Source organism: Rhinopithecus roxellana, chromosome 14 (genome assembly GCF_007565055.1).
Source record: "Rhinopithecus roxellana isolate Shanxi Qingling chromosome 14, ASM756505v1, whole genome shotgun sequence".
Taxonomy (NCBI): Eukaryota; Metazoa; Chordata; class Mammalia; order Primates; family Cercopithecidae; genus Rhinopithecus; species Rhinopithecus roxellana.
The window spans coordinates 126,416,542-126,432,530 of record NC_044562.1 but is presented as its reverse complement, the minus strand read 5'-3'; the positions used below and the strand labels follow the sequence as shown (position 1 = coordinate 126,432,530).

The window sequence follows — 15,989 nt, the reverse complement described above, 5'->3', positions numbered from 1 at the left end:
TCAACCATGCCTTGTTTTAGCTCAATATGAATTAGGTACAACTTAATATTCATGCAGCTTGGCCCACATCGAAAATTATATTCCTATACAAATTTGCATGTTTCTAGTTTTTCTACATTTCATACTTTGTCTCATAAGTCATGTTGTAGAGTGTCATTCTCTCATTTGTCATTTTTGTAAAGGCCATCCTATGAAGGTTTATTTAGCAGAAACACTAATAGATTTTATTAATAAGCATAGTCTTTGCAACCTGTAAAAATACCAATACTTAAGTCAAATATTTTTCTACCCACTATGAAAATAGTACTTTGCTAAAAACATCACCATTAGCCTAGGAGAATGAGACAAAGCATAGATGCAAGAAAGTTCTATGCAGTAAGTGATACAGACATTTTAAAACAAAAAGGTATCATCTCTGATTGAGATCCAGAGGCAAGTAAAAATCAAACCTTGGAGAGTGAGCTTGTGGAAAGATAATTGATAAACTACATTTTACGTGATACTTTATTTTCAACACTGCGTTATGAAGTTTGCTTAATTATCTTTTATAACATACCAGTAAAACAGTGTGTCTGTCTCCGTATTACTGATGAGAAACCTGGGCTCTTAGAGTTCAAGTAACAATATCTGAGTGGGTAGTTGAAAACACAATGTTACACTAAATCATTAAAAGTAAAAGTTGGGGCCGGGCGCGGTGGCTCAAGCCTGTAATCCCAGCACTTTGGGAGGCCGAGACGGGCGGATCACGAGGTCAGGAGATCGAGACCATCCTGGCTAACACGGTGAAACCCCGTCTCTACTAAAAAAAAACTACAAAAAACTAGCCGGGCGAGGTGGCGGGCGCTTGTAGTCCCAGCTATTCGGGAGGCTGAGGCAGGAGAATGGCGTGAACCCCGGAGGCGGAGCTTGCAGTGAGCTGAGATCCGGCCACAGCACTCCAGCCTGGGTGACAGAGCGAGACTCCGTCTCAAAAAAAAAAAAAAAAAGTAAAAGTTGGACAATTACCTTTCTAGTAATTTTCACTGCCCATACAGAATATTCTTCTAACAATTGCATTTGAGAACCTACCCTGGGGGATAAGACTTTAGGACACAGAGAAGCTATGTGGACCTTGACTACTTTGGGTCTATTTCCTTATTTATAAAATGAAGAGATGGGTTCAGATCAGTGGTTAGCAAACCTCAGCCAGCACTAGTATCACCTGGAGAGCTTGCTAAAACAGACTGCAGGGCCCCATCCCCAAGAATTGCTGATTCAGCACACCTGGGGTGAGACCAGAATATTTGCATTTCTAACAAATTGTCAGGTGAGGTGGATGTTGATGTTGCTTGTCCAGGGACCACTTTGAGAACCATTGGACTGGTCTTCAGGGCCTCTAAGATTTTGAGTATGGAAAGACAGACAATATTCTTAACTTCTAAGACCAACTGCAAGTAAGAGTCCCCTCATTTATCCTTCCATCTATTCATTCAACAAATGGACACTTGTTCGTTTGTGAACAAGTGTGTCTTCAAATAGTTCCCAGTTTGGCTAAAAGTCAGGAAAACATCTCAATTATTTAATTTATATAATTTATGGATATTTGGCAATTTTCTTTAACTCCATTTTGTGATCATGTAAAATCAGAAAAAAAGATCAATTAAATCAGGAAATGGATGCAAAAATTATTAACAGTGTCTGACACAAAGAGAGATCTCAGCAAACCTTAGCTCTATGGATCATGGAAACAATTTACATATCATATTGCACTTTTGCCTTTCACATTTTTATTCCAGCTGCTAGCATCTATCCTATTTCAGCATCTCAGGGTTTCCCTCTTCATCCTTTATTGGAGAAGCTGATGAAGTTAGCAAGGCTTGGATCAAGGTAATGCTGAGGCAGGGATAGGCTGGGTTAAAGAGGAGAGAATGATTATATGCAAACTATACAACTGGTTCCTAACATGAGTTAATAGATTAAATACAAAATACCTGCCCTTCAGTGTGTTCCAGCTCTCATTAGTGCCAACTGCATCTCAAGGCACACCTTTCTCCTGTGCCACCTATGTCCTTGACATACAGTTGGAGCAGGAGATGGGGGCGCTATTGGCAGCCAAATAAATGGACAGAAGCAGTGTGATTGTCCGGGGAATCTGACAGAGAGGTAAATTGAACTTAATCACTGTCCCAGACGAATCACATTTGTAAAAGCTGAGCCTCTGTGGACACCTGTTATAAATCAAGTAATTCCTAATGTTTTCCTACAAGACCTGAGCCTTTGGCTGATCTCAATTTCTCAGTATAAGAACCATTTGCCCCACCCAGGGCCTGGCATCAACAATTTGGTATTATGTCCCAAGAAGTTCCCCAAAACTCCTGGGATGGCACAAAGTTGTCCTAGCTATATGAGTTAGACTCTGAGCTCCAGACAGAAATAGTCATTTCCAGGTTCAGCTTGTAAAACTACCTGCTTTCACATATGTCCTTTGGCCCCAGGAGGTTTCCAAACCACAACCAAAGCCTGAGATGAAAACTTAAAGAAGACTAGACTGCATGAAATTTACCTTACCTATCCCAGCACAAGCCAGAACTGGATGAGGCGCAAACCAGGCCTGCTGTGCAAATAGACAAACTCTACCCCTGGGGATGGCTCAGGGGGATCATAAACGCCCCACTTTGAGAGGGCAGGAGGCCTGAGTGGCATTTAGGTTTCTCTGAGGCTTATTTTGTGAAAGCAAAACTGACTCACTGAGAAAACATTTTAAAACTATTTACTTGGAATTACATAAAAAGTATTTCAAATGAATTTTTTTTTCTTTTTTTCTTTTTGTTTTTCAGAAGCAGGAAAGTCTGTTTCATAGCTGGCTGCTGAGTCAGACAGAATAGCCAGGAAGACACTGGGGAACCTCAGCCTCCCGGAGGCCTCTGCAGTTGTGAGGCTGGGAGATGTGGTTCTGAAACCCAGGCAAGTTGCTGAAGCACAGAGAGGAATTCCCAGAATTTCCTCTATAGTTTTCACTTAAATGTCACAAAGAAGGCCTGATTTCAGCCAAATAAAAGTTTGTTGCAGGTCCCACATGAGCACCAGTTGTAACTAAGAAAAAACATATACATTCTAAAGCACATACTGTATTCCAAGTACTGTTTTTTTCTTTTCTTTTTTGAGACGGAGTCTGGCTCTGTCGCCCAGGCTGGAGTACAGTGGTATGATCTTGGCTCACTGCAACCTCCACCTCCTGGGTTCAAGCGATTTTCCTGCCTCAGCCTCCCAAGTACCTGGGATTACAGGGGCCCAGCTAATTTTTGTATTTTTAGTGGAGACACAGTTTCACCATGTTGACCAGGCTGGTCTCAAACCCCTGACCTCAGGTGATCCACATGCCTTGACCTCCCAAAGTGCTGGGATTACAGGAAAGAGCCACCAAGCCCAGCCTGCCAAGTACTTTTAAAATGTATTCATTTGATTATTCACTCAAATTCTTCTGAACACTTGTTATGTGTAGTGTTAGGAGCTGTTGGATATAACTGTGACAAAAATGGACTATGCCCTTTCCATCACTGCTGTATTCAACCTACCTGGGAGGGAGGAAGGCACTGGAATGCAGAACCATAGCTTTACCATGTTAAGCCACTTTCCCAGCTGTACACAGGGAAAGAGCTAGAGAAATTTGAACAGGATTTTGTGTCTCCAAAGTGTGTACTCTGGCCTTTGGGGAAGGACAGATCCAAACATAAAGGAAGAAGAAAACTAGATGACTCCAGCTTATGAAGATAGTATTTATGTATTCCCCTGAGTGCGCACAGAAACCTGAGAATACAGTACTCTTCTGATAGAAATTGACATTCCTTTTTAGTACAGGGATTTTGAGATGTTTCCTGAGGGATTTCCAAGTACTGCAACTCATTTTTATTATTTCAACTCTAGCCTTCCCTAAGCTCTTGCATCTCTAGTTTCTATAGCCAACCATATACTGGTTTTAGGGGTGTTGCATTGCTCAAAGTTATTGTTGGGTGCATGCACTGGACATGTTATTTTGGAGTACATCACCCCCTTCCTTGCGGGGATCACTCCCCCGCCAGCTCTGTGCACTCTATCTGCTCCCAGGGTAGAATTTGTGACCTGAATGAAAGCCAGTTAACACATCACACTTGCCTGGAGATGTCAAATGGTTCAATGATGGGCACTGGACCCAATCAGAACCAATGAGACTAACACGAGAATGTCATCTCTGCTAGCCTTGGACTCCCAACTTCAGCATTTGAATACTCACTGACACCTGGACCCATCATACATTGTGTTTGGATATGACCCCCCTCTTAAAAATGCTTGCAATGTTTGTTTTCGCCTCATGTCATCAAAAAGAAGTTGTTGATGGTGTGTGCTGGAGTTGGTAAAGCTGAAACTACCCAAATGGCTGTCACTAGAGGGCCAATAATGATGCTGTCTTTTTTTTTTTTTTTTTTTTTTTTTTTAGCACTTATAGTTAATACATAAATAGAATCATGTAGCTCTCTTCTTTAATTCGTTCTGGATGGTGGGCCACTTTAGGGATGAATTGCTCAGCATTTCTGGCAGAGGAACAGCAACCACTCAGGATATCATTGATTGACAAACAGTAAGACTGGGCACAGTGGCTCACGCCTGTAATCCCAGCACTTTGGGAGGCCAAGGCAGGCGGACCACAAGGTCTGGAGATTGAGGTCATCCTGGTTAATATGGTGAAACCCCGTCTCTACTAAAAATACAAAAATTAGCTGGGCATGGTGGCACGTGCCTGTAATCCCAGCTACTTGGGAGGCTGAGGCAGGAGAATTGCATGAACCAGGGAGTCGGAGGTTGCAGTGAGCTGAGATCGTGCCACCACTGCACTCCAGCCTGGTGACAGAGCAAGACTCCATCTTAGCAAAAAAAAAAAAAAAGAAAGAAAGAAAAAGAAAAACAACAAAGCTGGTCACAGAGCTGGTAAACCGGGGACAGCCAGAGCAAGAGTTCTGTAATAGCAGAGAACAGTCCTCCCTTCCCTCAGAGACGTTTTCCAGCTCTTCATTTGAAATGCTTTGCAGAAACCTGGAACTCTGGACATTCTGGTTATTAATATAAGGACTCCTATCATTCCATAGCTCCCATCTCCATTGACTTCATCTCTAATGACATGTTACAGCTTTGACATCACTCGCAGAGCAGGATTTAATGATGACTCATCTTTGATACCTCTTCCTGCCGAAATTCAACAGCATCCTAGCCGCTCACAGTTGAGTGCATTTACCAGAAACAGCAGCATTTCCTGGGTGCTTGCTGGAAATGCAGCATCTCAGATTCCACTTCAGACCAACTGAATCAGAATCTGGTCAAGAATCGGCTTTTAACATACTCGCAACTGCTGCTGCTGCCGCCAGCCTTGGAACCACATTGAGTAGCAGGAATGTAGACCTCAGTGTTTCCTAACCCTACTGATCATAAGGTCTGTTGGGGAACTTCTTCAAAATACCTGTTTCTGGGCACAACTTCAAACCCTTTGAATGAGAATCTTCAGAAAAGGGACTTTAGTATTTACAGCCAGCCCAGGTAGTTCTTCTGGATGTGCAAGCAGAGGAAACACTGGGAATCTAATTTAGAGTTCCAGGCCAAGCTCTCAGCTGCCTGCTCTTCTCCTGCCTGAATTTGTTGCTTAACAGATGGAAGCACAATACTGCTCCCACTAGGGCTGTTTCTTTTTCCCTTTTGTTCCTCCAAAGACTTTGCTACCAAGCTGTGTCTTCAGCATCTGGAATTGCTTTTTATCTTCTCTCTATGCAGTTAGGTAAGAAAGGATCTTGGAAGGATTCAAATCCCAGTTCTAGGCAAAGATATGTTAATAGCCACATCCCCGTGGCAATGCTGTTTAACGTTAGTGTTTTGAAGACAAAAATGCAGATTCCTGGCCCTGGTTGTTCTGCAGGTTGTAGCCTTAATACACGGGTCGGTCTGAGTATATAAGTTTTCTTGAGGACTGACAAAATGCAAGAACAGTGTTAGTAATGGAAGAAAGGAATAAAAACAACTGTCTCCATCTAGGATGTAGGAAAACAGTATTTGTTAAGGTTTTCTACGTCTCTGAAAAACTAGTAAATAATATAGTTGCCTAAAATTTTTAGGACCTTTATTAATTACTTCAATAATTTTCCTTCCTCAGCCTTAGATTTTTGTTGTTGTTGTTGTTGAGATGGAGTCTCGCTCTGTTGCCCAGGCTGGAGTGCAGTGGTGCGATCTCGGCTCACTGCAAGCTCCATCTCCCAGGTTCACGCCATTCTCCTGCCTCAGCCTCCCGAGTAGCTGGGACTACAGGCACCTGCCACCACGCCACCCGGCTAATTTTTTGTATTTTTAGTAGAGACGGGGTTTCACCATGTTAGCCAGGATGGTCTTGATCTCCTGACCTTGTGATCCGCCTGTCTCGGCCTCCCAAAGTGCTGGGATTACAGGCCTGAGCCACTGAGCCCGCCCTGGATTTTTTGTAAGACAGTAGCGATGTTAGTACCTGCAGGGCTCCTCCTGTGAAGACTAAAAGTGAATGCAGTACGTAGACCAGTGCTTCTCAGTCGGGGATGACTTTGTATCCCAGGAGACACTGTTGTTTGTCATACCTGGGACAGAGGAGCTGGTACTGGCTGCTAGTGGGTTAGGAGCCAGGGATGCTGCTAACCATCTTACAATGCCCAGGACAGCCCCCACCACTAAGATTATTGAGCCCCAAGTAGTGCCCAGGTTGATCCAGACCAAATACTCTCTGAGTCTTCAGAACTTAATGATTATCACCCTGCCATCTCTCTACCAACATCTGGCCCCAAGTTACCTGATTGGTAGAACCAGGATTTGAAACAATGTTCCTCTCCCTCCAAAGCTGTATTCTTTTCATCCCAGCATGCTGACTCCCACTGGCAGCAGACTATGGTAATTTTTTCATGTTGATTTATAGGAGGTGCTGCAAATTGCAAATCCTGTTCTCAGTCCCCCAAATTCGCTGCATATCTGCTCTCATTATGTCATTTTCAGGTGGAGAATAGAGGGTTGAGGCTTGGAGGAACTGAGGAAGCACAATATACAGAAAGTTGACATAGACTGGGATTTTTATCTATTTTGTTTTAAACAGAGCAACTGAGCTCTTATGAGAATCAAGAGATTTAAAACTTAATGCAGTTTAGGGGGGAAAGCCAAAGACTCAACTACAGAGGCGGAAGTAGAAGTAGGCTGGAAGTAACTAACAATTTCTGACTTGTCGTGCCACCAGATAGAGCTCATGGAGTCTCCACTGCCCGGGCAGTCCTTAGAATCCTTTGAGAGCCAAAGTGTTAAATATGTAAGAGCACTCAATAATGAACATGTAATTGAAGCACGGGAAAAATCAGACACTGTGAACTCGATTATGATGTGTCGGTAACAAGGAGTGAAAGCACCTAACCTATTCAGTGAGGTCTGCAGATCCATCTATCAATGAAAAATATATATAAATATTATTCAAAGGGTAGACTCGCTGCAGTGCCTCATGTTTAATTTAAAATGCACTTGCATTCAACCTCAGATAAGCAGTTCTGAAATGTCATGAAATGCTGGGAATTTTCATGGAAAGAAAAACTTGCAGCAATCATAATATCAGAATTTGGTTGCCCTAGGGTGTCCATAATCTTAGGACAAAACATACTCTTTATGTGGAAATACCCTGTAGTTACTAGGAGCCTTTTATTATAAAGAAAAAGAAAGACAATAAAAAGGAATTTGTTCTAAGGAGGCCTTTAGAGTTTCCTTTAACTGTTTCCTTTACCCACATAGCTTGCCATTAGTACTGCTCTATTACGCTTTCAGAAAGAAGAATCGGATTTTCCACCAAGTCGCTGAAGAGGCATGAGAGCGGGACCTGGGCTCTTCTGAGATGGAGGCTTCGCTGAGAGCAGCCATCCAGGTCTGGGTCTCCCTTCCTTTTTCACTTATTAGCCATTCGCACCTCATAGTCCACAGGCCTGTGGAGGGGGCAAGGGACAACCAGGGGACAGCCATGTGGACAGGGAGCAAGGGAGGAGGAGTTGGGGAAAGTGCCTAAAAGAAGATGGAGTACCAAGCATGCCTTAAATATCTCACAGGTTTCCAGCTGGCCTAGCAAAAAAGAAATGATATAGAGATGTACACAAGGGAGCGCCAGGTAGAATCTACCTACCAAGGACACCGTTGGTCTTAATAAAGAATAGCCAAGTGTTATGGAAGAGAAAAGGAGAATAAATCTGACGAAAGTTGGGGGTGTAGAAAGATGGTCGAGGTGTTTGGAAAGAAATAGAAAGGGAGGGTGGGCTTAGCAAATGAGCAGACTCTAAAAGCCCACTGGAACTGTCAAAATTAAGGTTAGACACAAGGGAGAACATTTGTATCATGACACATTGAAATAATAAGTATATTAATTTACCTATCACATCCAATGCTGAGACAGATTATGTACCTTTTGTAGTCCACTGAACACTCCAGAATTTAAAAAAACGCTAAAGAAGACACACACCATACCCCAAAGGTGAGAAAAAGGAGTGGTTGCCCAAGACCCCTCTTCTGTTCAACTTCATGAAATCGCCTGTGGAATCTTTTAAATAGGGATTCTGAGAGATTCTTCTGGTTTGTGAGGAATCTGAGATTCTAAAGGCTCTCCAGATATACCCCTGAACAGTAACCTTTTACCAGAGGGGCCAGTGGCTAAGACACTGTGAAAGATACAGAGTGTAGTACTGAGCATTGTTTTTCAGATTTTGGAGAGAATGTGGCCAAGAAAGCAAGATATTTTTTTTTTTTTTTTTTTTTTTTTGGTGAGACATCTCACCCTGTCGCCAAGGCTGGAGAGCGGTGGTGCAATCATGGCTCACTGTAGCCTGTAGCCTTTACATCCCAGGCTCAAGTGATCCTTCCAGCTCAGCCTCCTGAGTAGCTGGGTTTACAAGCATGCACTACCACAACCAGCTAATTTTTTTCCTTTTCTTTTTTTTTTTTTCTTGTAGAGATGGGGTTTCACCATATTTCACAGGCTGGTCTCAATCCCCCAGGCTCAAGTGATCTACTTGCCTCGGCCTCCCAAAATGCTGGGTTTACAGGCATGATACACCATGCCTGGCTTACATTTTTTTTCTTATTAAATGTATCAAAAATTTTTTTATTTAAAAAAGGGACATGTTTTGTGTTGCCTTTTAAAAATACATGTTGTGGCAAGCATATAGTATCTATTAACATAAAGAAAAATTTAGTTTGCAAAACTCTTAATTATAGCTTTATTTGATACGTAACTTTCTGCATCATGTGTTATTAGTAGCAGCTAAAATATATTGAGGGCCAGGCACAGTGGCTCATGTCTATCACCCAAGGCTTTGGGAGGTTGAATCAGGAGGATCACTTGAGGCCAAGAGTTCAAGATGAGCCTGGACAACATAGCAAGACCCTGTCTGTACAAAACACTAAAATTAAAAAAATTAGGCGGTGTGGTGGTGTGCACCTGTACTCTCAGCCTACTTGGGAGGTGTAGGAGGGAGGATTGCTTCAGCCCTGGGATTTAAGTTTGCAGTGAGCTATGATTGTGCCACTGTACTCTAGTCTGGGCTATAGAGTGAGACCCTGTATTAAAAAAAAGAATAAAGTATTAAGCATATACTATGTTCTAAGCACATATTAACTCACTTAATACAGACAGACATACATGCACACACACTCCTGCTGTACCATGTGCTATTATTATTCTTATTTTATGAATTAAAAAATGAGCAAATATATGTGCAAAAGTATGTGTGTGTGTGTATGTGAGTGTACGTGTAGTTTTAGGTAAAAGAATAAAAGATCTCCTAATTGTCCTTGACTGACACAGAATTCTTTTAGGCTATAATCAATATTCTTGTGCAGTGCTGATTAAGACTTTTATCAGTTCTTGGGCTAAATATAAATATTTATACTCTTTTTTTTGACAGGTTTTAATAGTTTAAGATAGATTCGTGGAGAGGGTAAAAGATGAATAGCGAACAATTGATGGATTCTTCTAAAGTTTAACGTTAATGATTAAACAACATCATCTGATGACTTAGTCAGCAACTCAAAGACAATAAAACATAACCAAATCTGTCAATTAGCATTTTCATCTTCTCTCCCAACAGAGCTTAATGGCATCTGCAAAATGCAATTTTCCACCCAGAGCTCTTAGACATTTTCTATTTCCTCCCGTGTTCCTCTCCCGTTGTTCCCGTCATGACTGAGAGCAGCAACGTGTTCTGCTCCTTGGTGGCAAATGCATCACCTGCCATTGAAAGGAAAGCAATTATTGTGTCCTCACTAAATCTCAGGGATGACTTGGGTACTGCTTTTCCACTTAAGTGCATAAACAGCCAACCCAGGACTGGTTTTAAGTAGCTGAACCTTAGCAATAGCAGCTGGGCTACAGGTTGATGTCACCTGAGGTGCCCATTAAAGGTGTGGAAAGCTGCCAGACAAGAATGACTTCCAGTAACTACGACTGACTTCTCCCTAGAGGGAGCATGCCGCATTGCCACACGCAAAGTGACAAATAATGACTGCGAAGATAGCATTTTGCCTTTATCTTCCTGGTCCTTCAGTTTGAGGACAGTGACACGGGTGTGGAGGTTAGGCTGTTTCTTGGATGGGTTTCCAGCTGGTGGGAGTGGATGCTATTTACACAACTGTCAGGAATTACAATTCTTCCTCTTCCAGGCAGCTATGTTTAGCTCACATGTGTGTCACACATGTGTAGACCCCTGTCTAACACCACCATCTCTGAACTGTCAAGAAAGAAGATTCTGGGTGATGAGAAAAAGTGTACCCTCAGGGAGACTTCAGAGAGTACCTTGGAGCTTTGCATCTAATGAGTACATCTAAATTGTTTTTCTAAGCTTCAGAGTCAAGTGCCCCAACAAAACGGGCTCAGTATAACATTTCCCCTTGAGTTATTTTTAAATGCACCTTTTTTTTTCACTGAGCTAAAGAAAATTGCCTTATAAACACCATCAATGCACCAAATGAAAGATTCCACTCTAAATAAATATGGAAAGCCTCTGTTAACCGGAATCCAACTCTCTAATGCACCCAATTAACCAGAATTAAGGTCACTACCTCATTTTTAGAATAAAAAACCAATACTTAAGAGCATATAATAATTTCAGCCAAAAAAAAGACCCACAAAATTTTCAAATCTTTTTATGCAACCACTTGTCTCAGCGGTGCATTTTCTACCTGTTTATACAGAAAATGAGTTTTTAGAATAATGATTGAGGCAATAATCATACAGTCAACATGTAAACACATAATTATTGGCATGCTTGTGCTTAAGACTTGAATGTTTTAGGAAATAATGTCCACTGTCTTTGAAAAGAAAATTTTTAAGGATTCTGAGATTAATGATAAAGTAAACAAATGTATATTCATCCCTACACCTTGGGCTCCTAGTATTCCAGAAAAAAAATAGTGTTTCTTTTACCCTGCCATTTGCTCTGCTTCTAGGGGAGGTCTGGAAGATTTCCTTCACTTCACAGATGGGTGACCCAAGGTGGGAGGTCAAATGACTTGCTCAGAGGGAGACAGCATGTCAATACCCAATGAAGGATTAGACACCAGAGGTGTGGACTGAGCCCTTCACGGACATATCCATCACTGTAGAGGCATACTGCTTGAAACTACTTTTCCGAAAGATTCTCTTTGGAGGGAAAATTCTGGTCCCCAAAAATGAAACTTTGATTACCCAGCAACAGGACTCCTTGCCAGCTCTTTTTTGAAATAAATTATGAATCTAAAACATGCCCTCGGTTTCTCTAAATTGCCCTTTAATGTTCACCGGCAGAATGAATACAACACCTCCACAAATTAAGCCTTCCCAGAATTAGTTCAGAAGTGCGCTTTCCATTACTCTTGACTAGCAGCTCCCAGAGTTTCATAGGATATCAGAAGTTAATTCTTTTCAGAGTTGCTCCAGGCAAAAAAGCAGAGGATGATAATGTTTAGGTACTTTTCTCTCTCTTTTTTAGATAAATCCCAGGGCCTGAAGTCTGAAGAGGTCGTTAGTCAGCAGATGGTATTATACATTGGAAGCAGAAAGGCTATGGAGTCACTGGTGGCTGGGTTTAAAGCCTGGCTTGAGGCCTTTAATGCATTAGCAATGAGTGTTAATGTTCTCTGCTTCCTTCCATGACTAGGAAAAGCCATGGCCTTGACAAGCTCAACAAATAGAGTGTGGAAGCGAAGTCACACAGAAAGACTCAATGGTCCTACGTTTCTATAGCTACTATCCACATTAGCCACATTCTGTCACCTTGTCAACCACCACGGAATTACTAGTAGAATTGAGAGTGGTGGCAATCGAGCATCTTCCTACTTACTTTCAACACTTTCCATAATCATATCTAAGTCCTTAGAGCCAATCAGACTGCATTGCTGAACACCATGCAAAAGAAAACTTCTCAAATCTCCTTTGCCAACATTTCTATATCATGTTTATTTTGCTCACCTACGTAGTGAGGGACTGCACTGGGTGTTGTGTGGAAATTAAAGTGATTAACACACAAGGAAAGTGCTTATTTCAGCTGCACATGTACTAAAACTGGAATGCTACAGAGAAGATTCGGATGGCCCTGGGCAAGGATGACACCCAAGTCTGTGAAGCACTCCATACAGAAGGGAAAAAATTAAAGACACAAGGGAGGACTTTGCAACCTCCTATGTGCATACACAGATTTAGTAGAAGGTGCTGTGATAAGGGCTGTAGGAGGGACTCAATTTGCTATCAGAAGAAAAGGCAAGGGAAGAAGGCCATTAGTAATCTGTTGAGAGATGGTTTATTTCAATGGTTATGTGTGTGGACGCTGGAGCCATCCTGCTTGGATTCAAAGGGTGGCTCTGCGACTTAATGGTCATTTGACCTTGACCAAGTCTCTCAGTCACTTTGTGTCTCAGGTTCCTCTTCTGTAAAATGGGGATAATAATAATGACTCCTGTTTCATAGGGCTTTTAAGAGGATCATGTGAATGAATACATATAAAGCTGGTGCTGTCGTATTAGATATTTCTTTCGAAAGCTGAATTGGAAGTTCTCACAGTGGTGGTAAAGTATCTGTCATGGAGGGCATGCCATGTGACAGATGCTAGCTTGGGCACTTTTATGTTCATAATCTTATTTAATTGAAACTTCCCAGCAAATAGATATTATCACCCAGATTTTAAAAGCTATTGATCACAAGAGTAGAGTTGAATACATTGTCTGACATTTCATAGGTGGCCAGTGGCAAAGTGGAGATTCAAGATCATGACTGTCCAGCTCCCAAGTTCATGCTCCTTCTGTCCCTCAGCACTACCTTTGACCATTCTTCTGTATCCACATATAAAAAGAATTTCCTTTTTTTGAGTATATGCAGATTGGTTATCCAGCTGTTCTCCAGTCATAACTACTCCTTGAAGGAGGCTGCTGCCCGTTTTAAAGGTGGAATCGCAGTAATGAAGCATGGGGAGCAGCAGATGCCTTACCAGAAAATAATTAGCAAAATTCCTGAATTAGGGTGCCCCTCACACTGCTGCAGTGCAGAAAACAGTGAACTGATTGATGTTAGATTTTTTTATCTTGGTAAGAAGGATCAGGTCAGCTCCTTTACAGCATGTGGCTGAGCTGGGTCTCTACTGTGAATCAAAGAATAGAAAGCCAAACACAGGTCCATTTATTTGAGGTCATTCACTACCTTCTATAATAATGACATATATTTGCTGAGTGCTAACTGTGTGATATTCATTGTGCTAAGTGTTTTGCATAAAATGTCTTACGTTTCATATGGCCCAATGGTGCAAGCATGTTGTCGTTCCCATTTTATAAGTGCCCAAATCTAGACACGGAGCACTAAAGTAACCTGCCCAACCCTTCCTGGTATCCATGGAATGTCTCAGTGGTATTGGGATACAAATGTAGGAAATCTACTTTCTGAGATATAATCACTGCGTTATAGATTCTTACCCCTTTCACTCTTAATCAAAGCAAAAAAAAAAAAAAAAACTGACTTGAAACAAGCAAATTGCTACACTTGACAATAGAAATATAAGCCAAATCTGAATTATTAGATTGCTAGTAATTCTTATTTGACTATTAATTGGGTGCTTTAGCTGGGATGGGTGTACCTTTTCCTTTCCTTTAGTTGGATAATTGCAAGTGAAAATTTTGGATATTATCATTCATGTACAGAGAGAGCTAGAAGTCAGCAATTATACAAATCCCCTTAATCCTGTATGTATTTTACCTGCACTATAAATCTCCTTCATTTTAAATCTGCCACTCGTTCTATAAAAAAATGTATAGACCAAGGAACCACAAAAAAGTTAAATAAAAATTTTTGCTTAATAATATATTGATTGTGCCTACATATCTTTACTTTTGCATATTCTATGTTGCCATTAAAAGATCCATTAAAAGCTGAATTCAAATAATTATTCACTGCTCACATTACTATGATAATCAATTGACTATTATGAAAATTATTGCCATCTTTAAGAATTGCTTTGCTAAGTGAAGTAATTAGAACTGATATTTTATTTTCTATTTCAGTTCCAAAAATTGATTTTATATGCTAATCAGAGTGTGAAAATTGGGACATAAATTTTATAAACAAAATGAATGGCTAGTCAGGCTTCCTACCTGACACTTTATATAGTACGTGGTGTTTTTCAAGGCATCTTCTCTTGAGAACACACTGCTGATTACTGTATCTGTCAGGACTAGGTAGGAGAAGTTTTTCATTTTATAGAGTCTCAGGTATCTGAAATTCCAAGAATTAAGAGGTGTGGGCCTTCAATCAGTACAGAGGGTGGAAAACCACACCTTTTGTCCATTAAAATAGTCATTATTTCTTAGAGTCCCAAGAGAAAAGCAGAGGAAAGACAGGTACCATTTACCAACTGTCTTGAGTGTGCCTGGTATTAAAGTCCTGACATATATGTTTTTTCTGTTCCTCATAGTTATCTGGCTAGGTAGTTTACAAGGAAGCAGACTCAGACTAGGAATTTAATTTGTGATCACACACCCAGTAAACGGCTAAGTTGGGAATTAATCCTGGTCTGCCGGTTCCCAAGGCCACACTTTTCCTTTCCTTTAACCAGGCCAAGTGCAGACAGCTGAAGTGAATACATCTCAGCACAAGGATCGAGCTTCATTATGATTTTGCCCTTTGGCACAAATGTCTTGGTAATGTTTCAAAAGAAAGTTAATGCCTTCACTTGGTTTTTATGTGATGATGAATTATAGAGGAAGATCCAGGAAACCACAGGTTGAAGATGCATTTGGAAGCAAAAACACAAAAAATATTTTCATATATATTACTGGAATTATGAAGTGAAATGAAAGGAAGAATAAATTTGGTAAAATAAAACAAGATGGTAGTCTCAATTCCAGCTCACCTAATAAGAAAATGGGAAATTCTGAATAAGTTCCCTATCTGGGTGTGAAACAGCTCATTTTTAAAATGAAGGGTTACGCTCTTTAGGTAAGAGTTTCTCTTTTTGCTATGCTGGTGACTGATAAAGTTTATTTCATCTCTAAAAGTGACAGGGTTCTGTTTGGCAGAGGTACATCCCTACTGGGTCTCACTGCCACAGGAAAAGAAGGGGCACTCATTAAATACTGTCACTCTGTTTTGCTCCCATGATCCCAGGTGTCTATTAGAGAGACATAAGTGACATTTTTATAATAAATACCAAACAATGAACATTGTCAGATCCTTTAGGGGCTTGGTCATAGATCAACAGACTTCCTATGGCCATAGCTAGAACTCAGGCCTCTTTCCGATTTGCTTTCTGATCCCCCACTCTTCTTCATTTTATCGTCATAAAGAACACAACTTACTAATATGCCAGTAGGGCAGACAATTTTAATTTTTCACATAGTATATGGACCCACACTCAGCATACCTGGGTTTAAATCCAGCTGCTGCTATTGTGTATCTGAACTTCTTGAACTTCCTCTAAACTTTTCTGGCCTTGGAG

The 15,989-nt window shown here is 41.0% G+C and overlaps 1 protein-coding gene and 1 non-coding gene across 2 annotated transcripts in view; one reads left to right on the top strand and one right to left on the bottom strand.

Moving 5' to 3' along the window:
* Positions 1–15,989, bottom strand: part of NCKAP5 (NCK associated protein 5) — a 944,753-nt gene that overhangs the window by 643,022 nt on the left and 285,742 nt on the right. The gene's annotated exons all lie outside the window — the stretch shown is intronic.
* On the top strand, positions 12,545–12,650 carry LOC115893331. Its single transcript, XR_004053347.1, has one exon. It is a non-coding gene; the product is annotated as a U6 spliceosomal RNA (small nuclear RNA).